The 21,889-nt window shown below is 42.6% G+C and overlaps 1 protein-coding gene across 1 annotated transcript in view; it reads right to left on the bottom strand.

The window, feature by feature from the left end:
- The window catches only part of LOC134346825 (ras-related protein M-Ras), a 63,820-nt gene extending 43,162 nt beyond the window's left edge, over positions 1-20,658 (bottom strand). Inside the window, exon 1 of the mRNA XM_063048530.1 lies at positions 20,036-20,658. The gene's annotated coding sequence lies outside the window, so the exon portion shown is untranslated. The remainder of the gene's footprint in view (positions 1-20,035) is intronic.
- Between the last annotated feature and the right edge of the window lie 1,231 nt (positions 20,659-21,889).

The raw sequence follows: 21,889 nt of genomic DNA, 5'->3' as shown, positions 1-21,889 counted from the left end.
CTGTCTTGAAGGCCTCATACACAGAAGGATTCTTCTCTGGGAGGTTCATCATCTGAGCAAAGTAAGGGGACAGGTACCTGGCATAATTCATCTTATCATAGGCAAAGCACCATGGGATCATGGTTCTTATAGCATGGAGGTGCAACTCCCAGTCCCCCTGATGAGAGGCGCACAGAAGCCCAGGTACTATGTTCTCCATCATGTCAATGTATGATATCCAGAATGGAGATAGCTCTCCATTGTTGTGACACAGGTGTTCCAGGAAGTCTGTCCACAGGGTTCTCATCTCAGCTAAGAATGAACTTTGCAGCAGATTATTCAACTTCTGTTGTTCAAGTCACTGGCCATGTCGTTCACATGGTCTAAGAATAATTTGATCATCCCACTCCTCTCTGGAACGTTATCCTCAACTCACGGTGTGAATTCTGCTCATGCAAGTCTCATCAATGCTTCATAGATGTACTTATGGACCCTGACAGCACAAGTGTAGTGCTTACCATCAAGGACTCCATTGATGGACCCCTCTGCGACAATTCCAAACCCTATGCATACGTCCTTTAGACCAGCATCCTGAAATCGCTTTCCTAGGATGGCTAAGGCATTACATATGGTATGGAATGTCCCCATCCTGAGAAGAATGTTGGAGAAGTGCTCTTTGTGCTTCCAGGCAATCTCAGTGGCTTTTGCATAGAGTGCTTGATCCATGACTACCACAATTGTTTCTAGATGAAGTTGCTTCCTGATTAGCTCTGATTGGTTCAGGATTTCAAATACTGTGGTCAACTCTGTGTCTGGTGAATTGATGGTTGGCAGATACCCAACAATATCTTGTGAGATTGGTTCTTGGTCCCTGGTGCTGATATTAAAACCAGTCCAGCTTGGGATTGTCTGATTCTCTGGATCTGTTTGCCTTGCAAGTGTCCACACCAGGTTCTTCTTGCAGGCAAGAAAGCTACCACGACTGTAATGCTATCACATATTTTCTAGCACTAGGTGTGTATACCTTGCCAAAAATCACTTTAAGAATTATTCCCCACAGATGGTACCGGTGGCCCAAATTTGGGGTCCTGGCTCATGGACTAGATAAGGTTTGAGCAGAAAATAGTGACCATCACCAAGGATGCTCCCGATCTTTAGGGAAGGGGGAGGTGGACTCCATCTCCCCCATGTTCTATTTATACTTGCACTTGTGTATACTTGTGTATAGATCCCAATTAGAATCAATTCCTGAAAATAAATCTAAACAGGCAAATAAAATTATGTCTGATTAATGTGTGATTGCATTAAACTAGTTGAAACAGTGGGTAATTGTCTCATGATTTTACTTCACAATTTCAGTAATCAAGGGGAATTCCCGGGGATTTCTAACCCATTCCTTTGTTGTGAATGATAAGTTTTCTACCATTTTGTAATTCTGGTCTTGTTTGTGGCCCCATACACTCGGTTTTCCCCAAACAAAATGGGAAACACGTCTTAATACAAAATGTTACAGAATGATGGGTTCCATTGTTGAATCTCACCCCCATTTTGCTGTTGAAATCACTGATACAGTAATCAAGAATTGTGTAATGCGGACTAGATGCTAACCAAAACCAAAACCTCTGTGTATGTAGTAGTTAAATTAGGGAACTATTACTCTGAGACCTGAACAAAGTCAGAGACTGAAAATCATCCCACTTAACTAACTAGAACACAGAGTATTACAGCACAGCACAGGCTCTTCAGTCCACAATGTCGCTCTGATCTTTTCGCTGACTCTAAGATCAATCTAGCCCTTCCCTCCCATAGATCTCTCCATTTTTCTAACATCCATGTGCCTATCTAACAGTTTCTTAAATGTCTCTAATGTATCTGCCTCTACCACCACCCCTGACAGGGCATTCCATGCATTCACCACCATCTGTGTGTACAAAAATTACCTCTGACATGCTCTGTATACTTTCCTCCAATCATCTTAAAATTAAACTGTCTCCTTGTGATAGCCATCCATGCTCTGAGAAAAAAAAACGTCTCTAGCTGTCCACTTAATCTGTGCCTCTTACGATCACAAACATCTCCATCAACTTGCAATTTCATCCTCCTCCACTCCAAAGAGAAAAGCCTTCACTCGCTCAGCCTATCCTCATAAGACACACTCTTTAATCCAGGCAGTGATAAATGAAACCAGGAACAGCAGAGTTAGAGAGATGGCAGGTAGAACTGAGAGTGGGAAGGAGAAATACAAGCGGTCAGCTGGCACGACTAATTATCTGAGATACTGTTGAATTTATGGTTCAGTCTGGAAGGCTGCGTTGTGCTAAGTCAGAAGGTTTGGTGAATTTCATTGGATTGGTGTTAAGATGTCAGAGTGGGTGTGGGATGGCAAAATTACACCTATGGGTAGCTGCAAAAAAAAACAGGGTTACCCTAGCAACTTTAACAGGAATCTTGTAAAGTGAAAAAAGACACTGCTGGATGAAATCATTGGGTCAGGCAACATCTATGAAAGGAAATGGTTAAGTCGAGATTTTTTATTTGGTTCTTCTACCAACTGGCAAAACACTAATCACTACAGTTTACGAACACTATGACCAACTTGCATTGAAATGAACAAATTGTTCAAATGTAATTGTGCTCTTTCTTGTAAAATTTGTGTACACTTTATGTTTTTCTTCTGAATGCTGCTGATATGATGCTACGTGCCTGTGTTTCTGCCGTAAGGTCTTCATTGCACCTGTGTCTATGTGTACATGAGTCAACTTTGACTGAAAGAGTCAAGGAGAGATAGCCAATAGAGAGAGCTAGCAAGCAGTAGGTGGATCCAGGTGAGGTGTGATTCACAGGTAGAGGAGGGAAGGTTGGAACTAGTGACAGTCTGGGAGGTGGTAGGCGGAGGCATCAAAAGGTTTACCCTCATTGTTAGGGAGTATTCACTGACGTTAAGGGTATAAAAATGTGACTGTACTTTTGGGGTTGGAGCCTTTACCGAGAGTGTCTCCAGAATGATGCCTGCTTGTACGCTGAATAAAGATCTGCTTCAGTGTTTCTCCAGACTTTGATCACAGTCACAACACTCGCGACTACAGTTCTATAATTAGTCATCCACGTAGCACTTTCATTGTAATTGTACCTCACCATAGTTCTGCACATGACAATAAACTTATCTTGATTAGTAATAAAAGACATAAACTGCACTCCTGAAATCAACAGGTAATGGAAAGTGTTTCAGATGTTCAGACATGAAAAACTTAGGTTCACGAGAATGATCCTGGGAATGAAAGGGTTAATGTCTGAGGAGCATTTGATGGCTCTGGGTCTGTATCCACTGGAGTTTAGAAGAATGAGAAGAGGTGGGGCGCAATCTCATTGAAACCTATTGAATATTGAAAGATCTAGATAGAATGGAGATGGAAAGGATGTTTCCTATGGCGGGGGAGTCTCGTATCAAAGAGCACAGCCTCAATAAAAGAATGCCCCTTTAGAACAGAGATGAGGAGAAATATCTTTAGCCAGAGGGAGATGAATCTGTGGGATTCATTGCCATGGATGGCTATGGAGGTCAAGTCATTGGGTGTGTTTAAAGCAGAAGTTGATAGGTTCTTGATTCATAAAGGGGTCAAATCTTGATGGGCTGAATGGCCCAATTCTACTTCTATGTCTCATGGCTCCAAGCAAACTTCAAAATTCTTCCGCACTGTTAAATACCCAGACAACCCCGCCTTTACATATCAACATTTATCAAAAAATGAGCACATACAAGACAAAGAAGATCACTGGAACTATTCAGAAATGACAGTATCACATTCATGGGCTTAACAGTAAAAAAAGACAACCAGTCCAACTTCTATGAACAGAATTTTCTTTAACAGTGTCTTTATATGTCAAAGAAAGATTATCAGGATCAAAATCAGGTTTATTAGCACTGGCATTGTCGTGAAATTTGTGGCAACAGTACTGCAAGGTGCAATGCATAAAATACACTTACAAGTTACAAAAAATATAAAACATAAGTAAGTGTAAAAAATGTTCTTGGATCATTCAGAAATCTAATGGCAGAGGGGAAGAACTGAACTATGGATCTCGCACTCTGTGTATTTCAGTTCAGAAAGACTACTTACTTACAGTTACTGTTAGCAAGATTTATTTTTCATTGCACATTGGGTGTTAGACAGCCTTTTTCCACCCTAGAAACATGGGGTTTGCTTTTGGGTTTTTTTGTTTCGTGGCTGCCTGTGAGGAGGTGAATCTCAAGGTGGTATAATGTATACATACTTTGATAACAAATGCACTTTGAACATGTTCCTAAAATTCTGAGTGTGTCTTCAGGCTCCTGTACCTCCTCCTTGACGGTAGCAATGAGAGAGGGCACGTTCTGGGTGAAGGATCTTAATGATGGATGCTGCCTTTTTGAGGTATCGTCTTTTGAAGATGCCCTTGATGCTGAGGAGGTTAGTGCCTATGATGGAGCTGGCTGAGTTTACAACTTTCTGCAGCTTTTCCCAATCCTGTGCAGTGCTCCTTCCATACCATCTTTGTGATATGCACCAGTTGCTCATATGACCATCCACCACCTGCTCCCATGTGACCTTGTTCGGGGGGCTAAGCAGGAGCTGCACCTTGCCCAAGGGTGACCTAAAGACTAGTGGAGGGAAGGAGCACCTTTCACCTCCTTTGGCAGATATGTATCAGCACCCTGCCTCCCTAGAAATTTGCTAGAGTCCTTGTTGACATACCAGATCTCTTCAAGCTCCTAATGAGGATCCCCACGGATCTCCCACCCAGCACTTATCCCTGCAAGCATAAATGCTACACCTGTTCTTACACCTCCCCTCTCACCACCACTCGGGACCCCAAACAGTCCTTCCAGGTGAGGCAACACTTCACTTGTGTGTCTGTTGGGGTCATCTATTGCATCCGGTGCTCCCAGTGCGGCCTCTTCTACATCGGTGAAACCCGACGCAGATTGGGGGACCGCTTCGTCGAGCACCTCTGCTCCATCCGCCACAACAGACAGGATCTCCCGGTTGCCACCCACTTCAACTCTGCTTCCCACTCCCATTCAGATATATCCATACATGGCCTCCTCTACTGCCATGATGAGGCCAAACTCAGGTTGGAAGAGCAACACCTCATATACCGTCTGGGTAGTCTCCAGCCCCTTGGCATGAACACTGAATTCTGCAACTTCTGGTAATTCCCTCCCTCTTCCTTCCCCCATCCCAGTTTCACTCTGCCCCCTCCTCCAGCTGCCTATCACCTCCCTCATGGTTTCACCTCCTTCTACTACCCATTGTGTTTTCCCCTATTCTTTCTTCACCTTTCCTGCCTATCACCTCCCTGCTTCCCCTCCCCCACCCCTTGATCTTTCCCCTTACTGGTTTTTCACCTGGAACCTACCAGCCTTCTCCTTCCCACCATCCCCCCACCTTCTTTATAGGGTCCCTGCCCCATCCCTCTTCAGTCCTGACGAAGGGTCTCGGCCCGAAACGTTGACTGTTCGTTACCACGGATGCCGCCTGACCTGCTGAGTTCCTCCAGCGTGATGTGCGTGCTGCTTTGACCCCAGCATCTGCAGAGTATTTTGTGTTAATGAAATACCGTTTCTGCCATGCCTTCTTCTAATTGTATCAATATGTTGGGCCCAAAATAGATCCTCAGAGATGCCCACATGAGGGAATGTTGCATACAAAGCTGAAATCAGCTTTCTCTATCAATTATATAGTAGGATAAACTACAAGCCATATCGAAGACATGGAGCAAAAGCTCACCTAAGGCTTCAACACTGTAAGAAAATTGATTTTCAGGAGAAAACAAAATGATCATGTGTCCCATTCATTGCTGAAGTAACAATGCTAACAGGTGATTGAATATCTGTGGTAACAGGGAAAAAGTACAGTCCTATTCTGCATAACCCACACCTCCCGTCCCTCCAGACGGTGCAGATGGATACTTTAACACGGTTCCATAAAGGTTGGCCATCCCACAAGTCCGGGTTCTCCCCAGCGCCTCTCATCGTTTTCAATTTGTTGATTACCGTTAGAGTCACAGAAAGGTACAGCACAGAAACAGGCCCTTTGACCCATCTAGTCCATGCCAAACCATTTAAACTACCTACCTCCAATGACCTGCACTCAGAACACAGCCCCCCCTACCCCTCCCATCCATGTACCTATCTAAATTTCTCTTTAACGTTGAAGTCAAGCTCACAGGCACCACTTATGCCAGCAGCTCACTCCATATTCTTACGACCCTCTTAGTGAAAGAGTTTCCCCTTATGCTCCCCTAAACTTCTCAGCTTTCACCCTTAACCCACCCAGCCTTAGTGGAAAAAGCATGCTTGCATTTAGCCTATCTATACCACTCATAATTTTGTATACCTCTGTTAAATCTCCTGTCAATCTTCTATGTTCCAAGGAATAAAGTTCTCACCTATTCAATTTTTCCTTACAACTCAGGTACTCCAGTTCTGGCAATATGCTTGTAAATTTTCCCTGCTCCCTTTCAACCTTATTTATATATTTTTTATTGGCAAACAGTTTTTTTCCCCTCTGCATTTCTTGGTGCATTTTATAAGCTACTATACCCACCTTTTTCAACCTCCCCTTCCCATTCAAGGAGAGGTTTTGCTTTTTAAACCATTTTGCCAAATACACTCAAACTCTGCAAGTTACAGCACAAAAGAATCTCCAGGGATTACATCCATTATGCAGAATGGAAAGAACGGAGCTATATGGACTAGAATAATAATTTACAGCCTTCAGATATTTAAACTTTGTATGCAAGCTTTTCTTAATCTTGCTGCTTCCATTTTCCCCCCATTGCTCAGATGCACTCAGAATATTGAAACAAATACTTAAAAACAAGCATACTACTGCTGAAACAACTAGAACATATTCCTGTCTGCATAGCATTGCCTGCTATGGAACTGATTCTCAATTTTATTTATTACATATTCATTTATTATTAGTTTTATTTGCACGATTTGTCTTATTTTGCACATTGACTGTTTGTCAGTCTTTGTGTGCCTTATCATTGATTCTATGGTATTATTTGCTCTACTGTAATTGCCCACAAAATAAATATTTTCTTGTATTGTATATGGTGACACATATGCACATTGATAATAGATTTACTTAGAACACGAGAAACAAAAAAAAATCAACAACCCTGTTCTTCACACAATCTTCATCCTATTCTATTGTAAAAACAATTCATTTGGTCACCATGGATTCACAACCAGAGTGAATGGAAAACAGATAAGCTTCTTGGTTTGCATCTAACATAATTATATATTTAGTCTGGTATTGGAAAAGGCAGTACCTTGAGTCAAGCATCAGAAATACAAATTGATTTTGCTGATTCTGTACACAGATGGAAATAGCACATCCATAGTGGACAGATCTCACTTCAAGTACAACCTTAAACTAAAGTTAGGCAGCTGCTTTCTTACACAATTCTAGATTAGATCAGTGAGTAATTGCTCCATCATGCTTTTTTAAAAATAAAATGTAGTTAACTCTTCACTCGATGTGATACCTCTCAAGGGAACAAGAAGAACCTTAGCAACTTCATTGCAATAACATAAGCGTAACAACACTGGTCCCTTCTTTGAAAATGCACAAGCTGCAATTGACCTATTATCTAGAGTGGTTCTTTGGATACAGCACTTGCCATGTGTTACACAGTCAAACCTATCTACATGAATATTGCCAGGAATATCTGCTTCTGATGAAGTTGAGGTATTGAAAGGTTGGAACTTAGATTGGCACTTTAGCTATCTATAAAACATACATATTATTACCCTATTCAGGGTGTACAGAAGTTCTTCGAAATTACTTGTTCAATGTTAATACATCCTAATTAAGGCAAAATGCGGAAGTTAAGGACCTAATCTCCTCTATGCCAGAACCTCAAGCAAATGGCTTTTCCAGAACATCAGAAACACCCTGCTTTCCTGTGTATCAGGAAGCCTTTACTCAATCACACAAATTACAACCTAGTCCATAACAACAAGAGCAGAATTAAGCCATTTGGCCCAAGAGTCTGCTCTGCAATTCCATCATGTCTGATTTACTATCTCTCTCAACCTCATTCTCCTCCTTTCTCCCAATACCCTCTGATGCCCTGACTAATTAAGAATCCATCAAGCTCCACTTCAAATATATCCAATGACTTTGCCTCTACAGCTGCCAATAGCTGGAGTCAGACCTACACAGAGCAGTGAACCTCCAGTGGCCAGAGTCAGGCCTACACATAGCAAAATAGCAACACACATTAAAGTTGCTGGTGAACGCAGCAGGCCAGGCAGCATCTCTAGGAAGAGGTACAGCTGACGTTTCAGGCCGGGACCCTTCGTCAGGGCTGAATTTCCAGCATCTGCAAACTTTGATGTGTGTTGCTTGAATTTCCATCATCTGCAGTCCTGACGAAGGGTCCCGGCCTGGAACGTCGACTGTACCTCTTCCTAGAGATGCTGCCTGGCCTGCTGCGTTCATCAGCAACTTTGATGTGTGTTGCTTGAATTTCCAGCATCTGCAGAATTCCTCTTATTTGCGTTTTTACATAGCAAGATAGTTTTGGTTATCTTTGGTCAATCACTGCAGGAACTCCACCGTGTCCTGAAGCCAGACGTCTTCCACTGCTTCAGCAGTGACCTTCCTTCCATCATAGGGTCAGAATTGAAGGAGTTTGCTAATGAATGTCCAATGCTTAACTTGATTGATCCACAGCAAGTAAAGCAGCTCCTCCCTGCATCCAGCAGGACCTAGACAACATTCAGGTACAAGCTTATAAGTAGCAAGTAATGCCAGTGCTTCAAACTGTCCTGGTTGTGACTACCTCCAAAGTGAAAGAAGTGAGTTGACTTTTATGATTCTTGATTGACTATGATCTTATTGAAAAGCAAAGCAGACATGTGGGGCCAGGTAGAATGTTCTGGCTTTTGTTCTTAATGTTCTTGTGATATCCTGACTTTAGGTGGTAAGGTAGCATACCTGTTGGCATATCACAGTGCCAGTGATCACCAGCCAGGGTTCGATTCTTGCTACTATCTATAAAGAATTTGAACATTTTCCCTGACTACGCACGTTTCCTCCGGTTCCCCCCACATTCCAGACGTACAGTTGGGGTCACTGAGTCGTGGGCGTGCTATGTTGGTGTCAGGCGCATAGTGACACATGCAGCTGCCCAACAAAACAGTCACTCCTTAGATTTGACACAAATGTTGCATTTCATTGTATGTTTTGGTGTAGCCGGTCATATAAAGCAGGGGTCCCCAACATTTTTTGCACCGCAGACCGGTTTAATATTGACAATATTCTTGCGGACCGGCCGACTGGGGGAGTGTTCAAGTAGGGTTAAACTCACCTCAACATGTCTTTTACAGTTAGGGTTGCCAACTTTCTCACTCCCAAATAAGGGACAAAAGTAGCAGTCCAATCCCGGGACACTTTACCCCAGGAAAAGACTACCATGACCATGAAGCCTTGCGCGAGCATCTGTGTGCGCATGCGTGTACGTGCCGATTTCTTTTCCCCCCACAAATTGGTTTTGCATTCATCTTCCCAACTATACTGTACATACATTATTTCTACTTTATGTAGGTTGTGTATTTATCATATCATTTCTGCTATTATTATATGTTAGTGTTATTTATTTTCAGTTTTATGTGTTATTTGGTAGGTTATTTTTTGGGTCTGGGAACGCTCAAAAATGTTTCCCATATAAATTAATGGTAATTGCTTCTTCGCTTCACATCATTTCGGCACGAAAGGTTTCATAGGAACGCTCTACCTTAGCGGGGGAGATACAGGACAAACCAATTTAGTCCAATATACGGGATGTCCTGGCAAATATGGGACAATTGACAACCCTATGTTCAAGTTCAACAGTGCGTGACAGGGAATGAGGAAAGGTGCAGCTGACTCATATTGTTTCCTCATGGCCTGGTAGCACATGCTTTGCGGCCCGGTGGTTGGGGACCGCTGATATAAAGCCAACCTTTAATCTACGAATGCAATTACAAACCATGCAACATGGGCAGATGGGGCTCATCAGCCGTGGTTGCCAGCTCAACTCGGAGAAGGGAAACTCTGATCTCAAACTTCCACTGCATTGCACCTGTACCCACTCACGGGGAAGACTTTGGGAGTAAACCCTGAGGGAAAAGTCCGGAGCTGGACTGCTAAGGCAGTCCGATGTGGAGTTCAATACTGACTGGCAACTCCTGCAACACCACTGGTGCCAAACTGTATCGGTCTCTGCTATTCCTCTGGATTCATCAGCTGTGTGGAGAGGGAGAGCCTACTACATGGGCAACAGCTTGCTCTCCATATTGTACTGCCCTGGCTTGCGTATCACGTAGTCAGCTAGCACACAATATCCATGGAGAACCTTGACCAACAGAGGGCTAGCTCAGGGTCCACAGTACTTAATTTTTACCCCGTTTTCAGCAACCAGGTTTGTAGTACCACAAAACATGGGGAGAAGGTTGTAACATGAAGATTGAGTGTCCAGCTGTCCCTCTTGGCAGAGATGAATCGGGTTGGTGAGGATGAGGTCCAATAGGTTTATCCCTCGTGTTGATTTATTCATTCACTGCTTGCCACAGACCCACTGCAATCACAGTACCCTTCATGACCCAGTCAGTTCATCAGCTGTGTGGTGTCTTCAAACAATTCTTGGTAATGAACAGTGGTCCCTCAACCAGGCCACAAGCTAATCCCCAGCCACATGCAGTGCTTCTTCCACAGGATGCTCAGAGTGGAGGAGTACAGATGCATCAGTTGGAGGACAGCAAGTGTGATTGGGAGGAGGTCTCCTTGAAGTGTGATTGAGGAAGTAGCCTTGACACTCTGTTCATCCGTTATTTATTTCTATTGCTATGCACGGAACAGGCCTTTCTGGCTCAACAAGCCGCAAGTCCCGGAAGCCTACCCATTTAACACCAGCCTAATCACAGGACAATTTACAATCTGCCAACTGGTATGTCTTTGGACTGTGGGAGGAAATTAGAGCACCTGGAAGAAACCCACACAGTTCACAGGGGGAACTTACAAATTCCTTACAGCCAGCAACACAGTTGAGCTCCAAAATGCACCAAGCTGCAATAGCATTGCACTAACCACGACACTAGCATGGTTCCCCAAATGTATACAGTTATGGCACTATCTCAATTCTCTGGTGAATCCTGTTCCTTCACTCCGAGAAAGGATCACTTCATAGTTTGGCACGAGGGCTGTAACGAATGATTCCAATGTTGACTGTCAGCTTGCTGCTTGACTAATCTATGGGACAGCTCTCCCGATACCTTTGCCCCCATATCTTTGCAGGAAGATTTTGGAAGGTTGAGTGAGCTGGGAGCAATGCTGCAGTGTCAAATTTCACTCCCGCTCTTCAGCTTTATTCAGCCTGATTTTATCATTGCTATTTTAAACATAGTAGTCACCATACAGTCTGTAGATCTTTTCAGAGGGCAATTAAAAGTCAAAGCATTGTTCAGAGTTACCTGTGGGCCACATCAGTTATATAAAAAAACAGATTTGTTTTCTTGAGGAGTTTTTGGTCAAGATTAAATTTCATTTTAAACTATTCCCTGGATAAGAGGCCATGTCTTATAAAGACAGATAGGATTTTTCTCTTTGGAGCGAAATGGGGACACCGCCTTTTTCCCTCATTAGGGAGAGTGAGAGCCTGTGGCATGTCGAATTACCAGGTGAACAAGTAGTCTTTGGGGCACTGCAAGTCTGTGTCTTTATTGGTGCTTTGCTGCTCAGTTGAGTGCTCGGTGGGGGGTGGGGGGGGTCATTGATTTGCTGCTGCTTGTGTGTGGGAGGGGAGAGCTGGGGGGGCACTTTAGGATTCTAACATGTAACTGTCATTCATTCTTTGAGGCACTCCTCTGTTTTTGTGGATGTCTGCGAAGAAAAAGAATTTCAGAATGTATATTGTACACATTTCTGACATTAAATTGAACCTATTGAATGAGGGGTGACTTGATAGAGATTTACAAGATGATAGGGTGGATAGCCAGAGACTTCTTCCTAGGGCAGAAAAGGCTTCTACAAAGGGACATAATTTTAACATGATTGGAGGAAAATATGGGGGTGGGGGGGGAGAATATCAAGTTCTTTACACAGTGTGGTGGGTGCGTGGAGAGTCAGATACATTAAGAATCTCTCAGATAGGGAAAATGATGATGAAATTCCAACTGAATTCACCAAATCTTCTGACTTAGCAAATGCAGCCTTCCAGACAGTACATTAAATTTAACAGTCTCAGATAATCAGTCGTGTCAGTTGACCGCTTGTATTTCACCTTCCCTCACTCAGTTTCTACCTGCCATCCCTCCAACTCTCTTACGGATGCCTCCTGTTTCATTTGACGATTAGAGGACGTGTTTTAGGTTGAGTGAGTGAGGGTTTTTCTCTTTAAAGTGGAGGAGAATGAGATGCTGCTTGATTGAGGTGTATAAGATTTTAAGAGGCACAGATCGAGTGGACAGCCAGAGATATTTCTTCCCAGAGCAAGAATCTCAGTGATTTCAACAGCAAAATGGGGGTGAGATTCAACAATGGAACTCATCATTCTGTAACATTTTTATTCATACACATTTCCTATTTTGTTTGGAAAACAGTGTATGGGACCACAAACAAGACTAGAATTACAAAATCTTCAAAAACTCATCCTTCACAACAAAGGGTTAGGAATCCCCAGGAATTCCCCTTGATTTCTGAAATCAAGTAAAATGATGACACAAACAATTACCCACTTGTTTAAACTAATTTAATGCAATTACACATTAATCAGACATAATTTTGTTTGTCTGTTAAGATTTATTTTCAGGAATTGATTCTAATTGGGATCTATTCACAAACGTAAGGATAAATATAAGGTGGGGGAGATGGAGCCCACCTACCCCATCCATAAAGATCAGGAGTAATCTTGGTGACGGTTACTATTTTCCATTACGTTCCTTATCTATTCTCCTCCAGAGTTTTAGCTTTAATTCCATATTAAGCAGCCAATCTTCTGGGTTAGAACATTCTAAAAACTGGAACAATCGGGAGAAACAGTCTTGTGATTTATATAAAAGCGCTGTTTTATTTTGGCGGTGGCCTCAATGACAAGTTCAGTATTCATTGCCCAAATCTCCCTGTTCACAGTGAGCAGCCTCCCTGAACTTGCTGTTGCTCTTCTGGTGAATGCCCGTTAAGTTTGGGGAAAGTTGTTCCCAGAATTAGACTTGGCGTCGATGAAGAAACAGTGATATACTTCCAGATGAAGATGGTGTGAGAACTTGGAGGGGAACACATGTCTCAACATTCCATTCCTTCTCTTTGGAGAACTTGTTTTATACGGAAGTAGAAAGATTGAAGAAGACAGAAATCAGATATAACAGGAGTTGACTACCTGAATTGTTAACCCTGCTCCCCATTTCACAGAGTATCTCCAACAATTTGTTTTCATTTTTTAGTTGAATTCGTTGTTTCCATTCCATTCAGGATTGATAAGATGCTGTTGAATTTGACAGACGTTCAAAGCACACCACATTCCATGTTAATGGGAATATTCAGAATATGTGGTTTAGAGAAACACTATGGGCTCCGAAATTTATTCAAAAAATTATTTCTTACAGTGATTACTTCTCTTTCTGTACCATTGTTTCTTTATTTCGCGAACCCTTTATAGACTACTGTATACTTTGGCACACAATGACTCAACACTCAGTCGTCATCTTAACCAGTGAAACCTAACACTGCTCAGGCAAAAGCATCTAGAGTAAAAGGAACAGCTGAGAAGGACTCAGAAGCCTTGAAGTTTCATTCTATCTGATAATGATTCACAGTATTATGCTTTAAGAGAAATTCTTTTAACAGTTGGAGAGTTTTTCCAAAAATTGAAGACAGAACTGTAGCCATGGACAATGCAGAGAAGTCATTGAATGACCTTAAATAACCTAACAGACTGTTTTAGATGTTCCTATAGGCTAAAGAAACAATTCCCTCCCCCAACCATCTTGCAACAATTCTCGGAAAAAGAAAGCTTCCTGTTTCTCTCCCCCCCCCTCAATAAAAACTGAACGTCAATGATCTCACACTCTGCCTTTCTCAATTGAAATAAGAATTTTTCTTCCTTAATTAAATGCTGATTTGAAAACAGAATTTGAAGAGATGTTCAAAGCTGCACTTTTTGTTTTACAAATCATTTGGCCTGGTTTCAGATATCCATGCTGGGCACCAAATTTTACCAGACCCACAGAATTAAAACATGGCTCAGCCCAATATAGCTGAGGTACATCCCTTCTGCACCACTAGTACTATCTGCAGTAGACACTGCCTCAAAAAGACAACCTCCATTAAAGATCACTACTAATTGGGCCATGCCATCTTCTCAAAGTTACCATCAGGTGGGAGATACAGAGGTTCAAGTCCTACTCCACTAGGTTCAAGAACAGCTATTTCCCCGTTAACCATTCAGTTCTTGAAGAGTTGGCACAAGCCTGATCACTAGAGTTTTACAACATGATGACACTTTGCACTAAAATGAACTTGGTCTTATCTTGTTTTGTCCTAATTGTATTCGTTCTTGTAAAAAACAATGTACACAAGGTTTAATTTATGTTTTTTTTCTTGTGAATGCTCCTTATCTGATGCTCTGTGAGCGTGATGCTGCTGCACATTTTTCATTGCACCTGTGCACATGACGATAATCTTGACTTTGATCTTTGTCTGGTAAAGCTTGTTGTATCCATCCCTAGATGCATTCTCTCCCAGGCCATGGACATGACTTGCAAAGCCTGCGTTCACCATCCACCACTAATTACTCCTGCCGCAGGAGGCAATTAAAAATGAGTCACTTCAAGATTCAAGATTGTTTGATGCCATTTCCAGTACACAAGTGTAAAGGAGAACAAAATAATTGTTACTCTGGATCCGAAACAGCAAAAAAAACTATGATAGAACACAATAAAAAATAATAAATATAAATATACAAGATAGCTTATATGCATTGTACATCCATAAAGTGATGCTAGGCACAGGAGTGTCTGTACATTTGGTGACTGACAGGAAAAGATAAGGTAGTGGTGGTTGGGGGTTTGGAGGGGTGGGTTAGTGGGTGGAGGTGTTGATCAGCCTTACCGCTTGGGGAAAGTAACTTTTTTTTTGAGACTGGTGATGCTGGATAGCCTCCTCCCTGATGGAATGTGACAAATAGTCCATGAGCAGGGTGGGTGGGATCATTTATGATTTTACTGGCCACTTTCTGGCACCTTTCTATATACATGTCCTTGTGGGTCTGGAGTTAAGTTAAAAGTCAGACTGGGCAAGGATGGTAAATTTCCTTCCCTAAATAATAGCAGATGGATTTTCACAACAATTTGATGGCTATCATTACTGAGAGTAGCTCAAGTTCCAGATTTGTTTATTTACTTGTATTTAAATCATCCAGCTGGTATGATGGGGTTCAAATAAGTTTATGAATCAATGGTCCAGAGCTCTGGCTCTAATTGAGTAATCTAACCAGTACGTGATGTACCCACATTGCTGTTCGAACAGTTGCCCTTTGATTTTGGCTGTAGATGAAATGCGCACAGACCTGTTTTAGAAATAGAACACCTATATTCGTACGACTTAACACATCCAATCAATCACTGAATCAGGGCCAACACTACTGATTGTACAGAAAATCTAACCATAATTGACAATGGATCCCTTTGGTTTTAAAAAATGCAAAGAACAAGAATGTGGCAAGATATTTAAAAATTTTATTTATTTTATTTCAAATTGGATGGGAGATGTTTGGTCTAGGTGTTATTGTAATTTTCAGTTTAACATGGCGTACAGAAATATTAATAGCAATTCTCCATATATTTAAATTCTGCATAACTAATCATTGATCATAATCAGGAAAAAATTCTGTTGCTCAGTTGTTGGCATTACGCTATTTAAGTGTCAATTAGCTACCACATCAAGCAAAATAATTTAATCAAGATCAAATTGATGTGCTACTGTTCCCTGACCAAACTGAGGAGAACTAATTCCTCCAGATTGAAGTGAACAAAATTGCTAATCTGATCATTTACCCTTGCTTGCTGCAAAGAACAGCAATCCCGAATTGATCACTTCATAACTTAATCCCAAATCAGTAATCAAATTGACGATCTCAGGTCATTAAGCACAAGTCAAGCCTGAATGGCTCAGGTCTTTTATCTGGACTCGGAAACCAGACCGCCATCAAATCACATTTATACCATCCACATCTGAAGTACAAATCAGGCAGAGTTCTTTCAGTTCATTGTTCCTACTGGTTGGGAATAGCCTTGACAGATTTGCTTCCCCTCCTTAAGTTACCAGTATCAGAGAGGGAAGTGGCGATAGGGGATTATCAATATTACAACCCAACATCATCAGTGCGGTCTAAAATATCCATAGTGCAGCCACCATATAAAATAAACATGACTGATTTGCATTAACAGTAAATCCAGTCTTATGTGGTGGTGCAGGATTACCTTCTGGTGTAAACCTTAACCAGACAGTTACACTTAGTGGTCATTTTATTAGTTACAGGAGTTTAGCTAATACAGTGGCTCCAAGAGTGGAATAGTGTGGTCTTCTGCTGCTGTAGCCCATCCACTTCAAGGTTCGGCATATTGCGCGTTCAGAGATGCTCTTCTGCACATCACTGTGGTTATTTGAGTTACTGTCACCTTCATGTCAGCTTGAAGCAGTCTGGCCATTCTTCTCTGATCCTTCTCATTAACAAGGTGACTTCACCTGAGATATGTATATATTTTTTCCCCACACCAATTTCTATAAGCTCTAAAAACTACTATGCAGGAAAATCCCAGGAGATCAGCAGTTTCTGAGATATTCAAACCACCCTATCTGGCACCAATAATCACATCACGGTCAAAGTCACCTAGATCACATTTCTTCCCCATTCTGATATTTAGTCTGAACAACAACTGAACCTCTTGACCATGTCTGCATGCTCAATGTATTGAATTGCTGCCACACGGTTGGCTGATTAGATGTTTGTATTAACACGCAGATGTACAGGTGAACCTAATAAAGTAGTCACTGAGTGCATTTTCCCTAGTACATGGAAGGCCAAGAGGAACTTTACAAAACTGCAAGGGGCAGAGATAGGATAAGCAATTCAAAACCTTTTCCCAAGGCAGTGGAGTGTAAAACTAGAGGCACAAGTTTAAGGTGAGAGGGGAGAAAATTTAACAATCAACTTTATTCACCATATACATTTACATGTATTAGGAATTGGCTGTGGTGTGTTGGTGCGACAAGCAACAGAAGAACGACAACAATCATAAAGAATTCAAAATTATATATAAAATAAAGTTAGGGAGTAAAGTACAGATATGGAATAAAATGTTCATTTTAAATACCAGCTTGCATTTACAATGTAAACAGTATTATAAAATGTGGTTTAAAGGAGATCTTGGGTTAGTAAAGTGCTCGAGGAATTCAGTGAGTCAAGTGGTGGTGGTAAAGGGAAGGTCAATGTTTCTTGGTCAAGACCCTGCATCAAGACTGAGCAGGTAGACCAGGGGTTTCCAACCTTTCTATTGGCATGGACCAGTGCCATTAAGCAAGGGGTCAGTGGACCCCTGGTATAAAGGGAAGATAGCAAGTACAAAGAGGTGAGAGGGAAAAGCAAGACGGGGGTGATAGCAAGGGATTTAACAGGGATTGATGGGCAGATGGAGCCAAGATCTTCTTGACCAGCTTCCTATGTCAAGTGCCTTACTAAAGTCTATGTAGACAACATCCACTGCCTTGCTTTCATCCACTTTCCTGGTAACTTCCTCAAAAGACGTCATAAGATTGGTCAGGCAAATACAGTTTCCGCACTTGCCTCCTGTGGGAGTCAAGGAAACACCTTGTCAGGCCCTGGGGATTTATCCACCCTGATTTGCCTCAGGGTAGCAAACACTTCCTCCTCTGTAATCTGTACAGGGTCCATGAAGTTGATGCCGCTTTGCCTTATTTCCATAGACTCTATATCCATCTCCCGAGTAAATACAATTGCAAAGAATTCACTTAAGATTTCCCCCATTTGTTTTGGCTCCACACATGGATTACCATTCTGATCTTCCAGAGAACTAATTTTGTCCTTTGCAATCCTTTTGCTCTTAAGACATCTGTAGAATCCCCTAGGATTCTCCTTCACCTTGTTTGCTAGACCAACTTCATACCTTCCTTTAGCCTTTCTGATTTCTTTCTTCAAGTGTTTTCTTGCATTTCTTTCTTGTACTCCGTAAGCACCTCATTTATTTCTACTTGCTATGTACCTCCTTTTTTCTCTTAACCAGGGCCTCAATATCTCTAACTTTTATTCTGACATGTACATACAAGCTTTGTACTCTCAAAATTTCATTTCGGAAGGCATCCCACTTCCCAAGTACACCTTTGCCAGAAAACAACCTGTCCCAATCTACATTTGCCAGATTATTTCTAATACCAATCAATATTGGCCTTCCTCCAGTTTGGAATCTCAATCCATGGACCAGACCTATCTCTTTGCATAGTTACTTTGAAACTAAAGGCATTGTGGTCACTGGATGCGAAGTATTTCCCTACACAAACTTCTGTCACTTGCCCTGTCTCGTTCCCTAATAGCAGATCCAGCATTGCACGCTCTCTTGTAGAGACTTCCACGTACTGGTGGAGGAAACATCCCTGAACACATTTGACAAAATCAATCCCATTTAATCCTTTTACAGTATAGGATTCCCAGTCAATGTGAAAAGTTAATATCACCTACTATAACCATCTTATGTTTCTTGCAACAGTCTGCGATCTCATTTAAGATTTATTCCTCTAAATCCCTAAGACTGTGGGGTTATCTGTAATATAGCCCCATTAGTGGTCATGCCTTTCTTATTCCTCAGTCCCACCCATAATGCCTCACCAGTCAAGTTCTCCAGTCTGTCATGACAGGGCACTGCCCTGACATTTTAGCTGACTAGAAATGTTATTCCTCCTCCTCTAATTGCTCCCGCTCTGTCACGTCCAAATCAATGGAACCCTGGAATATTGAGCAGCCAGTCCTGACCCTCCTGCAACCAAGTCTCACTATGGCTACAACTTCATAATTGATCCATGCCCAGAGCTCATCTACCTTTGCTATGATACTTATACATTTCTTGTTCTAACTTGTAGTGAATTTTAATGTATTGCAATGTATTGCTGCAACACAACAAATTTCACAACATATGCCAGTGATAATAAACCTGATTTCTGAGTTATAGCACAGGTACCTGAATGGGGAAGGACAAGAGGGGTATGGTCTGAATTTGGGCACAGAGGATTACCCTGGAGAGATAGACACTGTTCACCACAGACAGGGCCCTGCTTCTGCAATCCACAGATCCAGTGGAAATCAGCCCTGTGTCCTCGACTTTGCAGTGAAGTAGGCAAGCACAATGAGTTCTTGGTTAACTGTGAGGAAAAGTCTGAAGTACTTGCCAAAGAAAACAAAAAAAGTATTATCAGAAAAGCCTTAAAATGGAGGCCCCAAAATGCTGACAACGGCAATGAGCAGAAAGCAAAGCCGACCCTCCAGCAGCAACCTCTCACTCTCACACTCCTGACTTGGATTGGAAACAGGCAGAAATAACTCCAGGCTGTTAAAGTGCCCTCCCTTCTTAACACAAGTACACCCTTTCTATGAGAGACAGCGTTCCCAAAACAAAATCAACTCAGGCACGCAAGATTTACCAGAAAATGAATTTTGGTGACTTAAATATCAAGTTACCACAGCACACTCAGACAAAAAAAAACAACACGGGTGTTATTCTTTGAGAATCCGTTTCCAAATGCAGTGTCTCGAATGCATTATGAGAATTTTTCACTATATTGAGAGCGATTTGAACCGGAGTCGCACTGGGAGCCGGCTGTTGGGTTATATTGTGCATTAAATTATCAAGGAGGTTAAAGAAAGGAATTAAAAGCATAGAGGTTGCTTTTATTGAGTGGGTAAAATCCAGAATGAAGGGTCAGGCGTTGCAGGGATTGGCATTCGCCCGGTCACTTACCGTCGCTGTAGCCGCACCTCTTCCTACACTATGCTGGTCAACATGTCAAGGCTGTTGCGAGCCCCCCAGGGCCGGTCTCTCTGTCATCCCCTCTTCCAGGACACTCTCCTATCCCCCTCGTAAATTGTCCTCCTTCCTGCCTATGGTGTAAAAGAAAACTCCGCCGTCCCCTTTCAGATCACTGAGCCAGTCTGCCCAGGTTTAACTCTCTAATCCGTGCTTTATATTCCAATACGTGGTGCTAAAAATACCGGCGGGTGTCCAACTTCCAGCAGCGCTGCCCTCACAGCCTTCGCCTCGACGACTTGCTCTCAGTACTGCGGCTGCCCCTCCTGCCCGGGCTTTTTATGCTGACACACTCGCAAATAGACCGATCCAGCGAGCAGTCAGGTGGTTGAGAGCGCTGTTAGCATTGTGTCTCCCACAATGATTCACACACATACAGAGAGCCTCTGGCTGGGACTTTCCTTTGCTCTCTCTCTCCCTCCCCCTCCCTGAGCGATGTGAACGCGCCGTGGCCCTTACGAACAAATGCTTCTGAGACACAGCCGAGTCCCAAGTACGTCAGCCTTGGTGGATGTTCCCGGTTTGACTGTCAAGCCTGCGTGTGAACGCGTTTTCTTTGTGTGCTCCGCTTCAATATGCGGTTACTTTCACCCTGGGAGCAAACATGCCACACACACACACAAACATACACACACACACACACACACGTACGTGTATACACAGACACACTCAAAACACACACATGCACACAGACACACAAATACATACACAACACACACACACAAATATACATATACATGCACACACACACACACACACACACACACACAAATGAACACACATATACATAAAGGCACACACACACACATACACTCACACATATACACACACATTCACACATATACACACGCACACGTGGGACTGAAATCAGCGCGAGAGTTCGTTCGTTGATGATGCAGTGTGAGGTTTAAAAGGAGCTCCATTATTTTTGGTGCTTTTCGGTTGTGTGCAATCAGCGAGGTGCCAATAAAAAGAGAGGTGTAGGCGGAGTGGCCATTGTTGCAGCAGCTATTGATGGAGTGGCCAGTGTTAGAATGGCCAGGCTTTGGGTCGATAGACTTAGGTGTGAATAGGCTTGGGCAAGCACAGGTGGAGTTTCTAAGTATGTTTCTGGTAAGTTTTTTTTCTATTAGTACTTAGTTTTTGTGGATAGTTGCGAAGAAAAAGTATTTCAGGGTGTATATTGTATACATTTCTCTGACATTAAATGTACCTTTGAAACCTTTAGAACATAGCTCTGAATGGGTCTGGAGGTAGTGGTTTAAAAATGCAAACACAAGGAAATCTGCAGATGCTGGAATTTCAAGCAACACACATAAAAGTTGCTGGTGAACGCAGCAGGCCAGGCAGCATCTCTAGGAAGAGGTACAGTTGACATTTCGGGCCGAGACCCTTCGTCAGGGTAGTGGTGTGTTCTTTGTGTGAAATGTGGGAACTCTGGGAGATTACCACTCTCCCTGCACCGAGCTGCAGCTGCAGCTCCTTAGAGACTATGTTAAAGAGCTGGAGCTGCAGCTCCAGGACCTTCGCCTCATCTGGAAAACTGAGGAGGTGGTAAATAGGAGCTACAGGGAGGTAGTCAGCCTACATTGTAGGAGGCAGTTACCTGGGCGACTCTCAGGGGAGGGAAAGGGTGGCAGTACAGAGTAACCCTGTGGCCATTCCCTCAGAAATAAGTACATCGCTTTAGATATTGTTGGGGAGGGGGACTACCAGGGAGGAGCCATAGTGAACTGATCTCTGCCACTGAGTCTGGCTCAGAAGGGAAGGGGGAAGAAGAGGAGTACA

This window comes from Mobula hypostoma, chromosome 5 (genome assembly GCF_963921235.1).
Source record: "Mobula hypostoma chromosome 5, sMobHyp1.1, whole genome shotgun sequence".
Classification (NCBI taxonomy): Eukaryota; Metazoa; Chordata; class Chondrichthyes; order Myliobatiformes; family Myliobatidae; genus Mobula; species Mobula hypostoma.
Note: the sequence above shows the minus strand (reverse complement) of the source record. Positions and strands in the feature narration are given on the sequence as shown.